Here is a 22,442-nt window from a genome sequence, read left to right as displayed (position 1 = left end):
TTTTCTCCCTCTTCTTTCTAACCTCACAATTTTGCTTTTTGGAGACCAATCAAAGATTTCTATGTGTGACTTCAAAGAAATATTACAAGACAAACCCTCTCTTGGTACAAGAGCTACGGAATTATTTGCATATATAATCTCTTCTTGTGCCTCCTGCTAGCATGGGCCTTTTTGTCTTCAATCCTCATGGTGTAACAAAAGAATAAATTATGGTACTACTGATAGAACATTAAACTGACAGTCTTCTGAGGCGCCGGCAGTTTAATGGAAACCAAAGAAAATTTAAGATGATACATTCTATTGTAAATGTATCTCTTTTTCCTGTCTTCTCTTTCACATATTATCAGTTTTCTTGCCTTCTTGTTATTCAGTTTCCTATCTGTCAAATAGCAAACCCAAAGCTGCCTTTGAGCCAATCTCCTGTCAATGGAACTGTACTTGCTGATAGAGGATTAAGGTATTGGCAAATCTGTTACAAGGTGTTTAGGTTTATAATTAAAGATTTAGTTAAATTAATAAACAGCAGCAATTTCATGAAGACTAAAAGGATTGCCTTACCTGATATTTTGCCTCCTTCCTAACTACTTTGGGAAGATGTGAAAAGTGAAAATGAAGGTGTTTATACAGTGCCATCTAGCGGCAGATACCTAAAAAAGCTCTGCATCATTTAGTGATTGCACTTAACCACAGAAAACAAAATCCTGCTACTGGGGTCTGCTTTGGAATCTCTAGGTTTAATTCTAGTTTTGTTTTTTGGGGGGTTTTTTTGTTTCACCTTCTATGGGGATAATTCAATCCTGGGGTCTCTTTGTTTTTGTTGAAAGTTTTAAGCTTGAATCTGCTTTGTGGAGAGCCAAAAACGATGAAAACTCAGTATCCAGAGGAATTGCTGCATTGGTATTTTAACTTTGAACTTTTTCTTGCTATCCCAGTTCTGTCTGTCACACTAAAATAAAACATTGATTCCGCTAGGTATAGGAAAATGTTAATAATCTAAGAAAATGGAAATGATCGCGTCAGCTAAACCATAATACTGCTCCCATCTTCCAAGTCTTCTCACTTAAATTTATCTTTCTCAAATTTTAAATATATGGACATGAAAAAACGAAGATGTCTTCAATTATGCATATTAAAAATATACATCTATGAGAACAATAACCATAGTTTTAGAAGTTGGCCCACTGTTAGCAAAGTTCAGAATGAATAAACAACCCCTACATATATGGAAATAAACAAAAATTTTAAAAACCATCACTAAATCAGAAACTGCTGTCTAACTTAAATGAGTCATGTTTCCCAGAATCAGCTTGTCCTTTTAAAGGCTGATCTCTAAGTTGAGACTGGCTTTGCTCTGACTGTGAGATACTTCCAAGATCAGGTCTCCATTCTGATCCTACTCACTGGCCGCTCATTTCCAAAGCACTTCTGTCTTCCCTGGGGGCTCTCCTCCTGTACAGGCACTGACAAGCTGATCAAACCTGCATGTGTCAATCATTGCCTGCTTCCCAGCTGGTGACAGAGGTAGATTCCTACCAAATTTACTCAGAGGACTTGACTTTCTCAGGACCTCTTCCTGTTGTGCATTGTCATGATCTTGCAGCTAAACTAATAGATGTGAAAGTGAATTGAAATGTAAAACATTCTGGGTAAGTCTAAAGTGCTTTGAATGATAGGAGGTAATTAAATGAATGACTTTCAAACCTCACCTGATGTCTGCTGAGATATCATATATCTGCTGATTCAAGGGTCAAATCTCTTATTTCCCAATACCACCCATCACTTGGAAGTTTCCCTTCAGCACATTGATCTTCTCATGGTTGCCTGATGCTTAGTTATGCAAGGGTTTCTTTTGTCTTGATCTTTTCACCATTAAGATAGGAAAGGCTGGGCATGGTGGCTCACGCCTGTAATCCCAGCACTTTGGGAGGCCGAGGCAGGTAAATCACTTGAGGTCAGGAGTTTGAGGCCAGCCTGGCCAACATGGTGAAACCCCCGTCTCTACTAAAAGTACAAAAAGTTAGCGGGATGTGGTGGTAGGCACCTGTAGTCCCAGCTACTCCAGAGGCTGAGGCCCAAGAATGGAATTCAGGAGGTGGAGGTTGCAGTGAGCTGAGATTGCGCCACCGCACTCCAGCCTGGGTGACAGAGCAAGATTTGGCCTCAAAAAAAAAAAAAAAAAGAAAAAAGAAAAGAAAAAACAAAAATAAACAGTTTTTCAGGATGGTAGATTTTAGGACACTATACTTTCACCATGTTAATTAGAATAAGAGTAACTGAGTGAGATGTACCTGCCTAAAGCAGTTTTAGTTAAAAAGGACTCAACATCTTTTTTTTTTTTTTTTTGAGATAAAGTCTTGTTCTGTTGCCTAGGCTGGAGTTTAGTGGCACGATCTTGGCTCACTGCAATTGCCACCCCCCGATTTCAAGTGATTCTCCTGCCTCACCCTCCTGAGTAGCTGGGATTACAGGTGCCCACCACTACGCCTGGCTAATTTTTGTATGTTTAGTAGAGATGGAGTTTCACCATGTTGGTCAGGCTGGTCTTGAACTCCTGACCTTGTGATCCACCCTATTCGGCCTCCCAAAGTGTTGAGATTACAGGTGTGAGCCACTGCGCCTGGCCAATACCTCTGATCTTAATTTCAGCTAAATTACTACAGAATTTTTCTTTAAGAAACGAGATAGTGATCTCCTAATCTGTATGTTTCAGTGCTCTCCCCTCATCCCCAATTCAAAGGTTCCTATTTTATTGACGGCATTAGCAGTGATTTCATACTTGGTAGTTACAATTGGCATGCAGTGAAGTTTAAGCAGTTGTTGGGATCTCTGTTGATTAAAGAGTTTTAAATTAAATACTAGTTTAGTACTTGATGTTATCTGAAAGGGCCAATCTTCCACAGCAGGAATTTTTGTGGAAGAATGCCAAGCAATGCTCACTTTATGTCTCACTTCCAATGCTCTCTAGGGGTGCCAAGTTTATTGTGGGTTAGAAACCGAACAGGATTAAGTGGCTCATTTCTAAAATGTAATCATTGAATTTTCATATAATTTTATGAAGACAATTTAATTATTTTATAATTACCTAACTAGAACATAATATGATATAAAGTCGTGATGAATACACTGTCTTGTAACCTTAAGTATGGCAAAAAAAAAAAAAAAAAAAAAAAAAAAAAACCTTAATCAAATCAAATACAGAGATTCAATTAGAGTAATACATATTCTATTTTGGCATCTCTCTTTTTTCTTCCTTTCTGAGTGGGTATTAACCCAGAGTTTTCCTGGGAATATGATTTTTTTTAATAAAGCCTTCCTTTTATTTATTCTGGCTTTCTAGTAGCCTGTAAGACACTATTATGCGTTGCTCTTAAGTAGCATAATGAGACCCAACAGTAAGACAGGAGAGTAGCTGTACATGAGAGGGCCCTCCTCTTGGAATCTGTCCACTGATGTCTGGCCTCTGCTCTTGTCAATGTCATGCAGATAGAGCAGGCATTGATGTTGGAGGTTGGGCTTTATTCTCTGCCCCACTTAGAAACAAACAAGCAAATATGTCTGTGATGTCCAAAACCTATTTATGGAATCTAGATTGCTTATTAAAGTTTCATTCGTTTTATGGACATAATTAAGAGATCAAAGGACATTCCATCTTATAAGATAAACTCAAATGCTGCCGAGAGCTCTAAGAGACTAATGACCTCTCATATTAGAGTTCTCCTTATTTTTAAAGAAATTTTTTATGCTTCAGGTACTAAAGAGAAGGTAACTAATAGGGATGAACATAAACAGATATTTGTATCTTTATTGTCTAGAATTCAGGTCTATAGAAGCAATATAACTATGTGTTCAAACATAGGGGCAGAATAATTCCTGTGTGTTAGGGACAGGGGTGAGAGGTACATTGATAGGAACTGAGAAGGACAGATATTATGGGTTCCACCAGGAAAGAGATCTGAGCCTGCTTGGACATCACACCTCTACAAGGAGAAAACTCATTGTGGAAATGTTAGTGCTGCTGACAAACTGGGCACCAGGGCTGTGGTATGGGGAATCCGATTGAACTGTCTGAGCTGAACATAAGTAGTGGGGAGAAACTAGACTGCTAGCAGACAGTGGTCTGAGGGAAGATGTATGTAAAGGCTTGAATAGGAGCTGGACCAGAAGACTACATAAACTTATGTAGTGTCAATGGCAGAACAGCAGAGGACTAGCAGTGACAAATGGGTCACATGACATCAAAGAAAAATGCAACAGCTGCAACTGTAGACTAAAACATCAAAGATGTTCTCTACTCAGAATGTGACCACCCTCAGCAGTGAGGGTCCTGGTACAGTGGAATAGGTATTTGAATGATAATTAAGACTTCTACCCTAATGGGATATACAAAAATAAACAGAGAAGTATACAGATAGATCTATACATATGTATATTTATCTTTTTATATTTACATATAAAGATATTTATACATATAAAATACTTAGTTATAGAAAATTTAAAATATAGCCAGGCATAGTGGCTCACATCTGTAATCCCAGCACTTTGGGAGGCCGAGGCGGGTGGATCACCTGAGGTCAGAAGTTCAAGATCAGCCTGGTCAATGTGATGAAACTCCATCTCTACTAAAAATACTAAAATTAGCCAAGTATGGTGGCACATGCCTATAATCCCAGCTAATAGGGAGGCTGAGGAAGGAGAATCACTTGAACCCAGGAGGTGGAAGTTACAGTGAGCTGAGATTGTGCCACTGCACTCCAGCTTATGCAACAGAGCAAGACTCTGTCTCAACAAAAAAAAAAAAAAAAGAAAAAGAAAAAGAAAAAAGGAGTTCCAGACCAGCCTGGCCAACATGGTGAAACCCTATCTCTACAAAAAATACAAAAATTAGCCAAGCGTAGTGGCATGCGCCTGTGATCCCATCTATTCAGGAGGCTGAAGGAAGAGAATCCCTTGAACTCAGGAGGCAGAGGTTGCAGTGAGCCAAGATTGCGCCATTGCACTCCAGCCTGGGCAACAGAGTGAGACTCCATCTCAAAAAGAAAAGAAAAGAATAAGAAAATATGAAATATTTATACATTCTACATTTAATATGTATTTTTCAAGTAAAGGGTTTATTTTCATTTAGAACCAAGGACTACAGAACAGCCTCCAGATTCAAAACTTCGGTTTCAGTAATCCTTGGTTTGCATATGAGGTAGGAAAAATTCTAGGAGTGCTAGATTTTTACAAGAAAAATTCTTAATATCATCCTTTACTTCTACCTTCATAATCCCATACATACAACATACAGTTTTAGGTCTGTATTAAGCTGTTCAAAGAGGACGGGCTCAGTGGTTCATGTCTGTAATTCCAGCACTTCGGGAGGCTGAGGCAGGTGGATCACCTAAGGTCAGGAGTTCAAGATCAGCCTGACCAACATGGTGAAACCCCTTCTCTAATAAAAATATAAAAATTAGCCAGGCTTGGTGGCGTGTGCCTATAATCCCAGCTACTCAGGAGGCTGAGGCAGGAGAATTGCTTAAATCCAGGAGGCAGAGGTTGCAGTGAGCCGCGATCATGCTGCTGCACTCCAGCCTGGCCCACAGAGCCAGACTGCATCTCAAAAAATAATTTAAAAAATAAAAAATAAATAAGGCTGGGCACAGTGGCTTATGCCTGTAGTCCCAGTACTTTGGGAGGCCAAGGCGGGGGGATCACCTGAGGTCAGGGGTTCAAGACCAGCCTGGCCAACATGGTGAAACCTTGTCTCTACTAAAAATACAAATATTAGCCAGGCATTGTGGCAGGCGCCTGTAATCCCAGCTACTCGGGAGGTTCAGGCAGGAGAATCACTTGAACCCGGGAGGTGGAGGTTGCGGTGAGCCAAGATCATGCCACTACATTCCAGCCTGGGTGACAGAGTAAGACTCCATCTCAAAAAATAAAATAAAACAAAATAATTAAAATGGTCAAAGAAAGGGAAAAATGAAAAAGGTATATTAATAAAGAGTTACTCAAAATTATATGAGGATGAAATGTGTTAGTCTTAAAAAATAATTTTTGGCTAGGCACGGTGGCTCACGCCTGTAATTCCAACACTTTGGGAGGCCTAGGTGGGTAGCTCACAAGGTCAGGAGTTCTAGACCATCTTGGCCAAGATGGTGAAACCCCGTCTCTACTAAAAATACAAAAATTAGCCAGGTGCGGTGATGGGCGCCTGTAATCCTAGCTACTCAGGAGGCTGAGGCAAGAGAATCACTCGAACCCGGGAGGTGGAGGTTGCAGTGAGCCAAGATCATGCCACTGCACTCTAGCCTAGGTGACAGAGCAAGACTCTGTCTCAAAAAAAAGAAAGAAAAAAGAATAATTTTAAAAGGATACAATCATAACTTTTATACATGTATAAAATTCACACATGTCAAAGATTTTATATAGTTTTTTAATTAATGAGGGAAGCAGTAACATGCTACAATTGATTTATAGGAGAATTAAAAATATCTCATATATAATAAGCAATGAGGAAACAAATGTATAAACAAATGCAAAAGGCGTTGGTGTGAGGCAGCCAATAGTGAAGGTGGCTACATGGGTCACCATGGGGACAGGGCTGTTTCTGGGGAGGCTATGATGGGGTAACAGGTGCATGACAGTGGGAGTTACTCTCAGCACAAGAATGTACAGCAAAGGCAAGAGTAACAGCAGCATTAACCCATGTGACAGCCACACCTTGGTGAAGTTAGCACTTTACATATATGAATATCTGCTCCATGTAGGAGTTCAGAAATCACCCAGAACATTTTTATCAGAGATAAGATGTGGGAAAAAATCACATTGGGAGAACCACCAGGATTTTTACATTACTGGTGTTGTGTATTTTGGGATCTCTACTCTGCAGCTCCAGAGACAAGGGAAACATGTGAACGCTCAAATGAAACAAAAAACATCCATGATTATACTTTTATGTCACCTCGGTACCCTGGAGGTCCAAGGTTCCCATTGAGGATACCTAAATAGGCACTTAGAAGTAGCCTAGGAAGTCAGCCATTACTCCCCAGTGGAATCCAACTTGACAACAAGGACATTTAAGTATGGGTGGGCCAATTCCTCCAAGAGGAATGGTGTCCGGAGGGCCACAGTCTGACCCTTGGTTGTCAGTACAGAATGATGAAGGAGAAATGAGATGCCCAGTGAATGCTTTAGGTGGCTCTGGAATGCCTAGAATGAACATGGGTCTGGAGGGTGGCAGATCTTGGCCAAACCCAACAAATGCCAATTCAGTACCATACTCCTCAACATCTCCTGGGAATTACATGGGCTCTCCAGGAGGTGAGGTCCACAGGAACACCTGTCATGTCTAGTCTAGCAGATTTAACCAACTCTGGAAATATGAATGAATGCAGTATGTCCTAGACCTAACAGACCTAATTTTCCACTGGGACCAGGGTCAGATGGTCCCATGGATGGATTGGGAAGAATGGAGTCACATCACATGAATGGCTTTTAAGCTCAGGAAATATGGACAGTGTTTCTAAAAATTCTTCTGATAAAATGAGCCTGAGTAATCAACTGGGCTCAGGGATGATGGCAAAATTTGGAAAAATTTTTTAAATCCTTTTCAGAGAGTTACTCCCCTTTCATAACAGTGAGTGTGTGATTCATTACCAAGTCCACTCATGTAAACCACAGTGAGCCAGCCCATCACAGAATTACCACAAAGGAAAATGATTCACCACAGCATATATTTAAACAAAGGAATCAGTCTGGGTGCGGTGGCTCACACCTGTAATCCCAGCACTTTGGGAGGCCAAGGTGGGTGAATCACTTGAGGTCAGGAGTTTGATACCAGCCTGGCAAACATGGCAAAATCCCGTCTCTACTAAAAATATAAAAGTTAGCCAGGCATTGTGGCACATGCCTGTAATGCCAGCTACTCGGGAGGCTGAGGCAGGAGAATTGCTTGAACCCAGGAGGCAGAGGTTGCAATGAACACAGATCACACCACTGCATTCCAGCCTGGGCAAAAGAGCGAGAATCCATCTCACAAAAATAAAATAAAATTAAAATTAAAAAAAAAAACCACAAGGACTCTCAATCATACCAAACCAACCTTTTGATTTCTCACCCTCTCCCCTGTTATGTGAAGAAAGCAGGTCCAAACATAATACTCTGTCATCCCAGCAGTTTGAAAGGCTGAGGTGGGAGGATTACTTGAGCCCAGGAGTTCAGGACCAGCCTGGGCAAAAAAGTGAGATCCTGTCTAGTACCAGCTAGTCAGGAGGCTGAAGCATGAAAATCGCTTGAACTGGAAGGCAGAGATTGCAGTGAGCCAAGATCGCACCACTTGCACTCCAGCCTTGGTGACAGAGTGAGAGACTCTGTCCCCGACCCCAAAAGAAAAGAAAAGAAAAAATACAAAGTGGCATATTCAAGTTGCCCTAAACTGAACTGCAAATAATTATGTTTGTATGTATATGTGTGGGAAGAAGAATGTACTGTATCTATGTGTATTACATGGACCTATGCACAAACATGCATTGACCCTCAGGACATTGTAAAATATTATTACCTAACATCTTAGGTAGAAATAAATAGGGATATTTATTCCATCCTTGTATTCATGTTAACATTTTAATTACTAAAAGTTGCTTCTGCATCCTCCCTGAACTATTTTGTGCTATCTATATCCCTGTTTTATGCAAGTTCGTTGTCTGTCTGTTCTTTTCTTCTTTCTTCTTTATTCTTGTTTTCTTTATTCTTATTCTTTTGGATGTATTTTCCTCTCGAGTTCTTTCTTTGTTTTTAGTTCTCTGAGCTAGAGCGGCGCTTTTGTTTTTTTCTCGTTCTTAGCGCGCTCTCTCTTTCTTTCGTAGTTTTCTTTCGTTCTGTCTCTCTTCTCTTTCTGTATTCTTTCTTGCTTTCTTTCTTTCTTTCTCTCTCTTTCTTTCGCTCTCTCTCTTTCTTTCTCTCTCTTCTTCTTTCTCTCTTTGCTTTTCTTTCTTTCTTTCTCTCTTTTCTTTCTTTCTTTCTTTCTTTCTTTCTTTCTTTCTCTTCTTCTTTCTTTCTTTCTTCTTTCTTCTTTCTTTCTTTTTTTGACAGAGTCTTGCTGTCACCCAGGCTGAAGTGCAGTGGGACAATCTGGGCACACTGCAATCTGTGCCTCCTGGGTTCAAGTGATTCTCCTGCCTCAACCTCCTGAGTAGCTGGGACTACAGGCATGAACCACCATGCCCAGCTGAGCTCTTAAGGTGAACTCAGCTGTTATGTTTTGTAAGGGTCTGCAATCACGGACAAGAATAAAATCACTTATTTGAGAGTTTATATTAAATAAATAAATAAATACAAAACTTGCTTATTACAGGAATAGAAGTAAAGAAATCAGTTGTATTTCCACCTGACAAAATTAATTTGCATGTTTGTGAATAAAAGCTATTTGCACTGCTATTCGTTTTCTACAATTTGCAGAGTTGTAAAATATCTCAGAGACAATGAAAGGTATAATGACCCCAGCTAAACCACCTAACTTTCTATCGAAGTCATCAGCAATCTTTTTGATGCATTTCGAAGTCTTTTATAATTTTTCTCTACATTAGCAATCATGGAAAAAATAGATTCCCTTCAGATGTTCCTATTTATCCCTCAGTTCTTTCACAGATAACTCCACTAGAAGCTTTCAATTAGCCGGGTGTGGTGGCAGGCGCCTTAATCCCAGCTACTCGGGAGTTTGAGGCAGGAGAATCCCTGAACCAGGGAGGTAGATGTTGCAGTGAGCCGAGGTCGCACCATTGCACTCCAGCCTGGGCAACAAGAGGGAAACTCCGTCTCAAAAAAAAAAAAAAAAAAAAAAAAAAAAAAACAAGAAGCTTTCCCTGATCCTTTCAACGGATTGTAATCTCTCTCTCTTTTTGTAGCTCCACAATCCCGTTGTCTCTTTTATAACAGTGTCTCACTTTACCATCAGTTATAGTTATGTATCTACCTTATTCTCCATACTAGATTTTAAATTGCTTTTCTTGAATCCTCTGCATTAACTAACAGTGTCTACATATATAATATGCTCAATAGATATGTTTAATTGGATTTAATGTAATTCTTATATGTATTCAACTAGTCTTAATCAGCTTCGCTTATTACAGGTAGAGATAGCATCTTCCTGGAAAGTAAGATCTGAGGCGCGATCCTTATCTGAAACAGGTCTCAGTCAACTTAGGAAGCTTATTTTACAAAAGTTAAGAACATATGCCCATGACACAGCTTCAGGAAGTCCTGAGGACATGTGCCCAAGGTGGTGGGGGCACAGCTTGGTTTTATACATTTTAGAGAGACACAAGACATCAATGAATATATATAAGATGTACATTGGTTTTGTGTGGAAAGGCGGGACAACTCAACGTGGGAAGGGGGCTTCCGGGTCATAAGCAGGAAAGAGACAAAGGGTTGCATTCTTTTGAGTTTCTGATTAGCCTTTCCAATGGAGGCAATTAGATATGCACTTATCTCAGTGAGCAGAGAGATGACCCAGTTCTCTCCGTCCTTTCTCTACGAGGAAATTTCTTGTGAGAGAGGTATGTACCTTTTTATCTTAGTAGCTATCTTTTTTAGGAATAGAATGGAAGGCAGGTTTGCCCTAAGCAGTTCCCAGCTTGACTTTTGCCTTTGGCTTAGTGATTTGGAGGGAAGAGGGTGGGGTCCCAAAATTTATTTTCCTTTCACAGAATCGTATTCCACAGCATTAATATAAATTGAAGAACTCCAGGCAATACTTGCTTTAGATCTGGTCTGTTCCCAAATCTCTCTCTCTTGAACTACTATGAGTGCCTGAAAACATTTCGAGTACTAGATTTAATAATGAATTTAGTGAATTAAGGCATCATCACTAAAAGGTAATTACAGTGCCTCACTAGCCATTAGCTGCTATTAATAGATCAGTATGGAGTAGTTTACCTGTTTGATAGGTCTCAAAAGAATGGTAAAGAAAAGGAAGTGAGTTGTTTTCCTTTCCTTTAAATAGGAAATGAGGAAGTAGAACACTTGTAGTTGGGGATGTGTTGGGTCTACTTTTAATAAAGATGAACAGAAGTCCTTCATGAAGGTCATTCTTACAAGAAGATTTTACTGGTATTTTCTCTAGTGCAATTAGAAGTTTAGAAAAAGATTTCCATGAAAAGTGTCAGTAAAATATTTTGAAACCCTTTTAATGGATGCCTCTTATTTTTTGAAATACAGTTTAGATCATGATCTTCAGCTAATATTTATGGGTTGGCATTACATTGAAATATTTATGTTGCTGGATGTGGAAACAGATTGAAGAAGTTTAAATCACTGTCTTTAAAACTGGCAATGATTGCTGTGGGACCCAGAGACGGTTGGCATCCTTGCATAAAAGACACTCTATGTCAATTGTTTATGCACTAAATGGGTCTAGAATTCCAGATTAAATTGTCCACAGTTTTGATTCAATTAGCTTTTGATTCAGTGCCTGTGTCTTTAATAACAAAGCTATTCCAGGAAAAGTCGTGCCCTGGAAAAGTTTTATCTAGCTAAGATCCCCCTGAAGGGAGGATGTGAGTCACACGGCACTTACATTGGCAAATAAAATCATAGTGCATGTCTGCTCCCTGTGGATTTTAATTTGCAGCAACAATAAACTTCAAGTAATGGGCCTTAGGTTAAGTGGCTGAATATCAAATTCAAGTCACAACTGGAAGGTCTTGTCTTAAAAAAGGTGAGGTAGATGTCATAGGCCAAATGGTCTCAGAGGCCTTGTAGAAATGCCTACCCCTCACAGTGAGATAGCCTGATTTTCCTCCACCCCAAATATTGTCATGTGAGTCTTTTCACTTTAATTAGTTCTGTTGTTTGTTTGTTTTCAGACAGAGCCTTGCTCTGTTGCCCAGGCTGGAGTACAGTGGTACAATCTCAGTTCACTGCAACCTCCATCCACTGGGTTCAAGTGATTCTCATGCCTCAGCCTCCCGAGCAGCTCGGATTACAGGTGTCCACAACCATGCCTAGCTAATTTTTGTATTTTTAGTACAGACAGAGTTGCACCATGTTGGCCAGGCTGGTCTCGAACTCCTGACCTCAAGTGATTCGCCCACCTTGGTCTCCCCAAATGCTGGGATTACAGGCGTGAGCCACCACACCCAGCCTCACTTTAATTAGTTCTTTCAATTCAGATTGCACCTCGCACTCACAGCTCTAGGGGGAAAGGCTAAGAATATAACCAAGACAAAATTTTAAGTTGTCAAGGGATGAATTTCCCATCGGTGTCTCTCCTTAGGGTACACTTTCATCTGTAAATGGTCAGGCTGCTTTTCCCCTTTTGGTTATTCATTAATGTATTCTTTCATTTTTACTTTATTTTACTTATTCATTTACATTCATTTATTCATTCTTAAGCAAACACTTATTGAAAACCTATGGTGTTTCTTAATGGATGTACTATTGGCATTTTGGGTGAGATAATTCTTTGTGCAGAGCTGTCCTGTATATTACAAAACATTTATTATTTCTGGGCTTCACCCACAGAGCAGTCCTCAATCTCTAAGCATCCTAACTCCCAACCCCCACTTCCATTTCCAGGAATAGCAGAAGAATGTCTCACATCACAATTTATGTTCTCAAACATTGCAGGAGAAGAACTTTGAGTAGAGTCCGCTGCCAGAGAACATCGGGATGAATAACAAAATTCTAGACCTCAAGAAGTAGATAACCTCATAAGAAAAACAAATAAGTAAATACAGCGCAATGTGAGTATCACACACAAACTAGTGACTTCTGGGAATATTCTAGAAGGCTTCTCAATGCTTGAGTGAGAAATGCTTGAGGTTAAGTCTTTAAGAACAAGTAAAAGTTAGCTAGATGAAAATTTCTAGGCATCAGGAGAGGTCCAAAGGACACTCTAGAGATCAGACAAATGTTTTGGAAGGGCTGCAAGCAAGTTCATCAAGGCTGGTGCATGGAACTGGAGTTAGGGAGGTGGTGGTGATTGTTAAGACTGGTGTGGCTGAGAAACTAGATCAAGGAGAATGTCACAGGCCAGGTTATTGTATCTGGACCTTATTCTTAGGAATATGGGGGTGATGAGTGACATAATCAGATCTGAGTTTTGAAATGATCACTTTAGCAAGGAGTCTGGGAATCAATTGGAGAAAATAAGACTGGTGACAGGGAAAACCATTTGGAGGATGCTGGAATAATTCAAAGAGAAATGAAGGATACTTCAATGGATTTAAATGGATACTGCAACAAATATAGTGAGGACTGCAAACGCCCTCTAGCCAAAAACCACCGGGAATACACCTTTAGTTGAACAAGTTGGTTTTATTACTGTTGTAAATGGGAAAAACTCTCATCATGGGGAACTGAGAGGCATTTCAGTTAGAAGATGTTAGAACCTATTTAAAGGGTTTGACCTTCCATTGGATAATTTTGGGTAGAGTCTGAGGAAACAGAGTTACTCACTATCAAAAAGTGAAGGCAATTCTATGATTGAGTATTTCAATAAATCTTATCTATAGAAAGGGGAGACTAGAGGAAGGATTAGTAAAGAAGTACCAGTCACTTACATTAGCTAGGAGAGAAGGTTGTTCAATGTTTTGTGGGTTGCACAGTGATCTTATTTTTGTCTCACTTTAACATGGTTTACATTGTATATAGAATGCAAGGTCTTGGCTGTGAGGTGAGGTAAACAGGATAGCAGTTAAATGGCATTGGTGACCAGGCACAGTGGCTCATGCCTGTAATCCCAGCATTTTGGGAGGCCGAGGCAGATGGATCAGCTGAGGTCAAAAGTTGGAGACCATCCTGGCCAACATTGTGAAACCCCATCTCTACTAAAAATACAAAAATCAGCTGGGCATGGGGGCACACATCTGTAATCCTAGCTACTGGGGAGGCTGAGGTAGGAGAATCACTTAAACCTGGGAAGCAGAGGTTGCAGAGAGCTGAGATCACGTCACTGCACTCTAGCCTGGACAACAGAGCAAGACTCCATCTCAAAAAAAAAAAGAAAGGCATTGGTTTTAGTGACCTTTATTTTTCATTTTTATGAAGAGAAATGCTTGATCGAGTTAATAAACTCAGGAAAAATACCTTGCAGAGAGTGAAAAGTGAGTGAGGGAAGAGTAATTAGTGTAATAATGCTGCGGACAATGGAGATCATAAAGTTTCGTTGGTGAATTCTACGGAGTTGTTTGATTTCTTCTATTAACACCTACCAGCCAAGCTAAATAAAAATGGAGTGCATGTGTTAATTATATCTATTTCCTCCTTACCAGTAGCTACCAGTAGCTAATTTCTATTTGAAGATCCATGTGATTCTAGGGAAATTGATTCAATTTCCAGCTTTAATGTGAGAGACAGAACCGAGTTTAAGCTTATCAGTTTATCCCGTTTAGCTGGCCTAAGGAATCAGGAAAATGGTGGGCACATGACTTAGGGTTTTTACTCTGAATACTGGGTCACATTTTTGCTTTTCCTTGCTGGAAATGAAAGCAAAAGGATTGGGTAGCAGGCCTCTTAGGATAGTCAGGGCTTGGCCTGAGAATGAAGCCAAGCCTGAAAAAAGCAGAGTGAAAAGACAAAAAGAAACTTTCTTTTACATCATTTGAGCTGCAAGAGCAAGCTTCATTTGAAGCCAGTTTTACCTTTGGACTTTTCAGTTCAAATATGCTTTATTATTTAAGCAAGTGTAAGTTCCATTGCTTGTAACCTTGTTCCTTCCTTCCTTCCTTCCTTCCTTCCTTCCTTCCTTCCTTCCTTCCTTCCTTCCTTCCTTCCTTCCTTTCCTTGTGTGCTTGCTTGCTTGCTTGTAACCTTGTCCCTCCTTCCCTCCCTCCCTCCCTCTCTCCCTTCTTTCTTTCTTTCCCTTCCTCTCTCTCTCTTCCCTTCTTTCTCTTTCTTTCTCTCTCTCTCTTTCCCTTCCTTCCTTTCCTTCCTTTCCTTCCTTCCTTCCTTCAACTTTCACTCTTGTTGCCCAGGCTGGAGTACAGTGGCATGATCGCAGCTCACTGCAACCTCCACCTCCTGGGTTAAAGCAATTTTCCCGCCTCAGCCTCCCAAGTAGCTGGGATTACAGGTGCCTACCACCATCCCCAGCTAATTTGTTGTATTTTTGATAGAGATGGGGTTTCGCCATGTTGGTCAGGATGGTCATGAACTCCTGATCTCAAGTGATCCACTTGTCTTGGCCTCCCAAAGTGCTGGGATTACAGGTGTGAGCCGCCGCACCCAGTCTTGCTTCTAACCTTGTCTCTAGACTAACAAATGTAAGGAGAGAAGAAGGCTGACTTTAAGGTTGATCCAGGGTTATGGTTGAGGTGGGCATGTGCAACAAGAAAAACAAGGTGTGCCAAGTGTGTTGGCAAAAGAGTGGTTAAAATAATAGTGATCTACTCAATAGGCAAGAAAGTACCTGGCCTACTTCTACTAAAATTGTCCTTTTCTCTATACCTTCTTAGGGTCTACGTCTGTATTTTCCATGCTATTCTCTAATCTAATTAAATTAATATACAAATTAATTTTTTCATAAGCATGATACTGTGCTAAATTTTGTGAGAATACAAGTCTAATTTGTGTTTCTAATACTTGTACTATATAATTAGGGGGTTATGAGAGTGCACACACACGCACACGCACATGCGCACGCACACGCGCACACACACACACCATTTACCTATTAACTTACTAAGCACTTAAAAGCAAGACAAGGCAAAATATGAGGAAGAACTCAAGTGAATTTTGCAGATGGCAAGTGCAATGGGATTTGAGAAGCAGAAAGCAATCTGTGCTATACAGCTAATGTGGGGTGATTAGAGAAAATTCCCCAGGGCTCTCTTTTCTCTCAGTTGATGTGTTAGTATTAGAAAGGACAGCAGGCTTACTCTGTTTCTGATGTGGGAGATGATATTTTTTTACTGCTCTGTGACCTTGAGCGAGTCACATAACCTCTTTGAGCTTCATCTTTTTCATTAAAACATTTTTGATAATAATTTAAGTCTCTACCTCTTTCTCAGGGTTGTAACAAACCAAAATCATAATGAGAAACAAGGGATGTTATAGTAGATTCCAAACTGAAAAGTATGAAAGAAAAGTAGGGAATGATGATTAATGGTGGCCTTTGGCAGACCCAGAACTACTCCAACTTCCCTGGGAGTTTTGTTTTTGTTTTTTGTTTTTCTCAAAAGTCTTAATTTCTGATGGTGAAAATTTTAGAAGATAGACCAGAAACAATGACAAAACTATGAAGGAGAAACCATTATGCAAGTCATAGCATGTGTGTAACCGCCCAGGGAGTTCACCTTGCTGACTGCCTACACAGAGCCAATTCAAGATAGGGGATTTGCAATAGAGAAAGAGTAATTCATGCCGAGCTGGCTGTGCGGGAGACAGGAGTTTTATTGTTACTCAAATCAGTCTTCCTGGGCATTCGGGAGCAGAGTTTTTAAGGATAACTTGGTGGGTGGGGGAAGCCAGTGAGCCAGCAGTGCTGATTGGTCAGAGATGAAATCATAGGAAGTTGAAGCTGTCTTCTTGTGCTGAGTCAGTTCCTGGGTAGGGGCCACATGACCAGATGAGCCAGTTTGTTAATCCGGGTGGTGACAGCTGATCCATTAAGTGCAGAGTCTGCAAAATAGTCAAGCACTGATCTTAGGAGCAGTCTAGGGAGGATCAGAAACTTGTAGCCTCCAACTGCATGACTCCTAAACCGTAATTTCTAATCTTGTGGTTAATGTTGGTCCTACAAAGGCAATCTAGTCCCCAGGCAAGAAGGAGATCTGCTTTGGGAACGGGCTGCTACCATCTTTGTTTAAATGGTAAACTATAAACTAAATTTCTCCCAAAGTTAGTTCAGCCTACACCCCGGAATGAACAAGGATAGCTTGGAGGTTAAAAGTGAGATGGAGTCAGTTAAGTTAAATCTCTTTCACTGTCTCAGTCATAATTTTGCAAAGGCAGTTTCATGTGTATCTCTAACAGTTCCCTCTATCATCTTAATTATTTTAAAGTGCTTTTGTAGATACATTTTAATCCCAAATATAAAACTGGGATCAAGAGAAAGATGTATAATAAAACTGGCCATTTCTATTTTGGACCAAGGTAAAATTTCATTCAATTGAAGTTGTTCATGTAGTTCTGCTTCTGTAACCTTTGTAAATTAATTTCTTCGTAGTATAACTTGAATAAACTAAGTATAAAGTCCTAATACCAGCAAGGATCCCCACCCACATACACATTTAATACAAAGTCATAATAAGGGTAATAGGGGAAATATTGACTGTGAGATCCTTAAAGATCCTGTCCTGGATCTCTTTCTCCTTCTTTTTACTTAGGCCAAAATAATTTCTGTAAATCTTATTTCTGTTATCTGAACTATATGTTTTGTTATTTTCTCTTGCTTTCTTCCCAGTCCCTTGCCTGTCCTCTTGTCTACCCCTAATCTTCCTATAACATAGGGTAGTTATAAAGCTCTCTTCACAGCCCTCTTTCAGGTCCCTTATATAAACCACACTTAACATCAGGAGGGATTTACACGCAGTAGTCCTTTCATCTGAGAACCAGTATGGGCTGTGATTAGGGATTTTGAGGGAGGGTGATGCATCATCATTACGTTAATGAGGTATAGAAGCAGAATTTGTGTTCTAGACACAGAAGAATACAGTGAGCTGCAAGCATGTCACTGCACTCCAGCCTGAGCAACAAGAGCAAAACTCCATCTCAATAAAAAAAGAGAAAGAAAGAAAGTGAGGAGCATTAATAATCATAAAGCAGCATAGACCCATCTCTCTGCTTCTAGAAGTGCCCAAGAGGCTATAGTCAGTGGCATAACAAAGACATTCTTGAAGTAGATTGAATATCCATTTATTAATTTCTATCTTTATACCAATTTCTTCAGTGGCTTTAGTGTGTAGAGATACATTTTAGCTTCACTTATCACTCTCCCATATCTCTCAGGAGACAAAGACAGGTGATTGAAACTATTACAATAAAAGTGGCCAGTATTGAAAGGTGCAGACAACAGAACACACAGTGTCTAGTTTAACTTGAAAAGGAATTTATTAAGATGTTGAGCAGCTTCTCAAATCTCCAAGAGAGCCTTATAATCAGGTTTAGAGGGCACGTAGCCTGTAATAATTAGGCTACTGGGCTTCAAGCGAAGACTGTACTGCTCCTGCTCCTGGATAGAGAAAAGGAAGCTTGCACTTTTGTACTGTCAACAATGGATATAGGACTTAACTAAATTTGGATGCCTTTTTTAAAAACTTTATTTTCACTATTTCATAAGATGGCACCAAAGGCGAAAAGGAAGCTCCTGCCGCTCCTAAAGCTGAAGCCAAAGCGAAGGCTTTGAAGGCTCAGAGGTAGAGCTAAAAGGTGTCCACAGCCACACACAAAAAAGGAAGATCCACACGTCACCCACCTTCTGGCGGCTCAAGACACTGCCACTCGGGAAGCTGACCAAATATCCCTGGAAAAGCACCCCCAGAAGAAACAAGCTTGACCACTAGGCTATCATCAAGTTTCCTCTGACCACTGAGTCCTCCATGAAGAAGATAGAAGACAACAGTGAAACCACTATTACAAAATTATAACTGAGATAGTGAAAGAGATCTGACCTAACCAACTCCATTTGACTTCTAACCTCCAAGCTGTCCTTGTTCATTCCTGGGCATAGGCTGAACTAACTTTGGGAGGAACTTAGTTTATGGTTTAAAACAAAGATGAAGCCAGGTGCGGTGGCTCACGCTTGCAATTCCAGCACTCTGGGAGGCCGAGGTAGGCATATCACCTGAGGTCAAGAGTTCAAGACCAGCCTGACCAACATGGAGAAGCCCTGTCTCTACTAAAATACAAAATTAGCCGGGTGTGATGGCACATGCCTATAATCTCAGCTACTCAGGAGGCTGAGACAAGAAAATCTCTTGAACCTGGGAGGCAGAGGTTGTGGTAAGCCAAGATCGCAACATTGCACTCCAGCCTGGGCAACAAGAGCGAAACTCCATCTCAAAAAAAAAAAAAAAAGAAAGAAAGAAAAGAAAAAAGAAAAAACAAAGTGATAACACGCCTCTCCCAAGGCAAACCCCTTCTTGCCTGGGGACTAGACTGCCTTCATGGGACTAATAAATAAGCCAAAAGATTAGAAATTATAGTTTAGGAGTCATGCAGCTGGAAGCTACAAGATTCTGATCCTTCCTAAATTGTTCCTGGGTATAATATCACTGTTGTAAAGCCTAAGATCAGTGCTTGAGATATTTGTAGACCCTGCACTTGATGAATCAGCTAGTACTATCCAGATAAATGGGCTCATCTGATCTTGTGACCCCCACCCAGGAACTGACTCAGCCCAAGAGGACAGCTTCAACTTCCCATGATTTCATCTCCGACCTGACCAATCAGCACTCCTGACTCACTGGTTGCCCTCCACCCACCAAGTAATCCTTAAAAACTCTGATTCCCAAATGCTCAGGGAGACTGAGTTGAGCAATAGTAAACTCTGGTCTTCCGCACAGCCAGCTCTGCATGAATTACTATTTCTCTATTGCAATTCCCCAGTATCTATAAATTGGCTTTGTCTAGACAGCAGGCAAGATGAACCCATTGGGCGGTTACAGCAACACACTTGTGTTCATTGAAGATGTTAAAGACAACAAGCACCAGATCAAACAGGCTGTGAAGAAGCTCTATAACACTGAGGTGGTCAAGGTCAACACCCTGATTAGGCCTGATGGAGAGAAGAAGGCATATGATTGACTGGTTCCTGATTACCATGCTTTGGGTGTTGCCAACAAAATTGGGATTATCTAAAGTGAGTCTAGAGGATGAATCTTAAATATATATGTATATCTTAATCCTAAATATATATATATATATATCTTTTCATCAGAAAAAAAAATTTATTTCCGTTTCTTTACTTTTAAAAGATGTTTAATTTTGGAATAAATGTCGATTCTTAGAAAGTTGCAAAAAAATGGCTTATAGTGGTCCCTTGTACCCTGCACCCACATTCCCTCAAAGGTTACATCTTACATATAGTACAAATTAAAAATACTTTTTTTTTTTTTTTTTTTGAGACAGGGTCTCACTGTCGCCCAGGCTGGAATGCAGTGGCACAATCACTGCTCACCACAGCCTAGAACTCACCAGGCTCAGGTGATCTTCCCACCACCTCAGTCTGTCCAGTAGCTGGGACTATAGGTGCATGCCACCACACCTGACTAATTTTTGTATTTTTAGTAGCAATGGGGTCTCTTTATGTTGCCCAGACTGTTCTTGTACTCTGGGGCTCAAGGGATCCAGCCATCTCAGTCTCCCAAAGTGTTGGGATTACAGTCATGAGTCACTGGGCCCAGCCTAAACACAGAAATTTATATTGGTACAATCCATTGATTTCATTCAGATTTTCCTCTATAGGCACTCATTGTGTGTGTGTGTGTGTGTGTGTGTGTACAGTTCTATGCAGTTGTGTAGAATCATATAACCACCACTATAATCAAGAAAATGCATAAGCAATAGTCCTTGGCCAGGTGCAGTGGCTCATGCCTATAATCTCAGCACTTTGGGAGGCCAAGGCAGGTGAATCACTTGAGCAGGAGTTCACGACCAGCCGGCCAACATGGTGAAACCCTGTCTCTACTAAAAATACAAAAATTAGCTAGGTATGGTGACTCATGCCTGCAATTCCAGCTACTTGGGAGGCTGAGGCCAGAGGACTGCTTGAACCCAGGAAGCAGAGGTTGCAGTGAGCCAAGATCCTGCCACTGCACTCCAGCCTAGGTGACAGAGTGAGACTCCATCTCAAAAAAAAAAAAAAAAAAAAAAACTACACAAGATCCTTATCACAGATATCTCCTTCATGCTACCCGTATATAGTCATATCTACTTCTTGCTTCCCAAGCCCCTGGCAACCATGAATCTATCTTCATCTCTATACTTTGTATTGTCATTTCAAGAATATATAAATGGGCCGAGTGTTGTGGCTCATGCCTTTAATCCCAGAACTTTGGAAGGCCAAGGTGGGCGGATCACCTGTGATCAGAAGTTCAAAACCAGCCTTGACCAACATGGTGAAACCCTGTCTCTGCAACAATTAGCTGGGTGTCGCAGCATCTGCCTATAATCCCAGCTACTAGGGAGACTGAAGCAGGAGAATCTCTTGAACCCAGGAGGCGGAGGTTGCAGTGAGCCAAGACCGCACCATTGCACTCCTGCCTGGGCAACAAGAGCAAAACTCCATCTAAAAAAAAAAAAATAATATATATATATGGAATCACATGATCCATACCAGTGGGGAAGTGGAGGGAGTAAGACAGAAAAGGGAAGGTTCTAAGTAAGACTTTTGCAGACGGCTGAGTCTGAGTCAGGCAAGCATTACCTTCTCAGCACTTGCAGAAAGCCACAGGGTCAGGCAAACAAGACTTTAGGAGGCAAAGTCTTCAGGCAAAGAAATGCAGTTGTTGGCTGCTAAATTCAGGGTAGCATGCCCTGAAGTGGTAGGGTAAGGGACTGTGGAGCTCAGGACCAACAGCTTCTCTTACACAGGCTTAAAAACAATAAACAGGCTGGGTGCAGTGGCTCACACCTGTAATCCCAGTACTTTGGGAGGCAAAGGTGGGTGGATCACATGAGGTCAGGAGTTCGAGACCACCTTGGCAAACATGGTAAAAACCCATGTCTACTAAAAATACAAAAAATTAGCCGGGTATGGTGGTGTGTGCCTGTAATCCCAGCTACTTGGGAGGCTGAGACAGGAGAATTGCTTGAACCCGGAGGCAGAGGTTGCAGTGAGCTGTAATGGCACTATTCCACTCCAATCTGGGCAACAGAGCAAGACTCTGTCTAAAAAAATAAAATAAAATAAAAACAATAAACAAGTAACAAGCCAGTGTTCAAATTTTCCCTAGTATGTCATACTATTTGGTTTTACAGCTTATGTGTCCAAATCATGATTTAAATAAGGTCCATCTATTGTAACTGATTTACCATCACATACTGTAAAACAACATTTTGGTCAAAGACAGCACATAATACAACAGTGGTCCCAAAATATTATAATTCATATTTTTACTGTACTTTTTCTATGTTTAGATATGTTTCCTCACACAAATACTTACCAATGGGTTACAACTGCTGACACTATCCAGTACAGTAACATACTGTACAAGTTTGTAGTCAAGGAACAATAGGCCATCCCACATGGCCTAAGTGTGTAGTAGGCTATACCATCTAGGTTTGTATAAGGATACTCTATTATGTGGGCACAATGACAAAATTGCCTAACAACACATTTCTCAGAATGTGTCTCCGTTGTTAAGTGATGCATGGCGTACATGTTTTTTAAGTCTCTTAAGTCTCTTTTTCTTTCCATTTTTTATGTAGAAATTTTGAAGCATAGAACAAACTTAGAAGGGTATTATTGTGAACACCTATATGTCCCCCGAGATTAAACCATTACCTTTTTAAATATA

The 22,442-nt window shown here is 40.5% G+C and overlaps 1 pseudogene; it reads left to right on the top strand.

The window, feature by feature from the left end:
* Positions 1 to 6,649: 6,649 nt before the first annotated feature.
* Positions 6,650 to 7,630, top strand: LOC104658303 (annotated as a pseudogene).
* Positions 7,631 to 22,442: the final 14,812 nt, after the last annotated feature.

This window comes from Rhinopithecus roxellana, chromosome 4 (genome assembly GCF_007565055.1).
Source record: "Rhinopithecus roxellana isolate Shanxi Qingling chromosome 4, ASM756505v1, whole genome shotgun sequence".
NCBI lineage: Eukaryota > Metazoa > Chordata > Mammalia > Primates > Cercopithecidae > Rhinopithecus > Rhinopithecus roxellana.
Note: the sequence above shows the minus strand (reverse complement) of the source record. Positions and strands in the feature narration are given on the sequence as shown.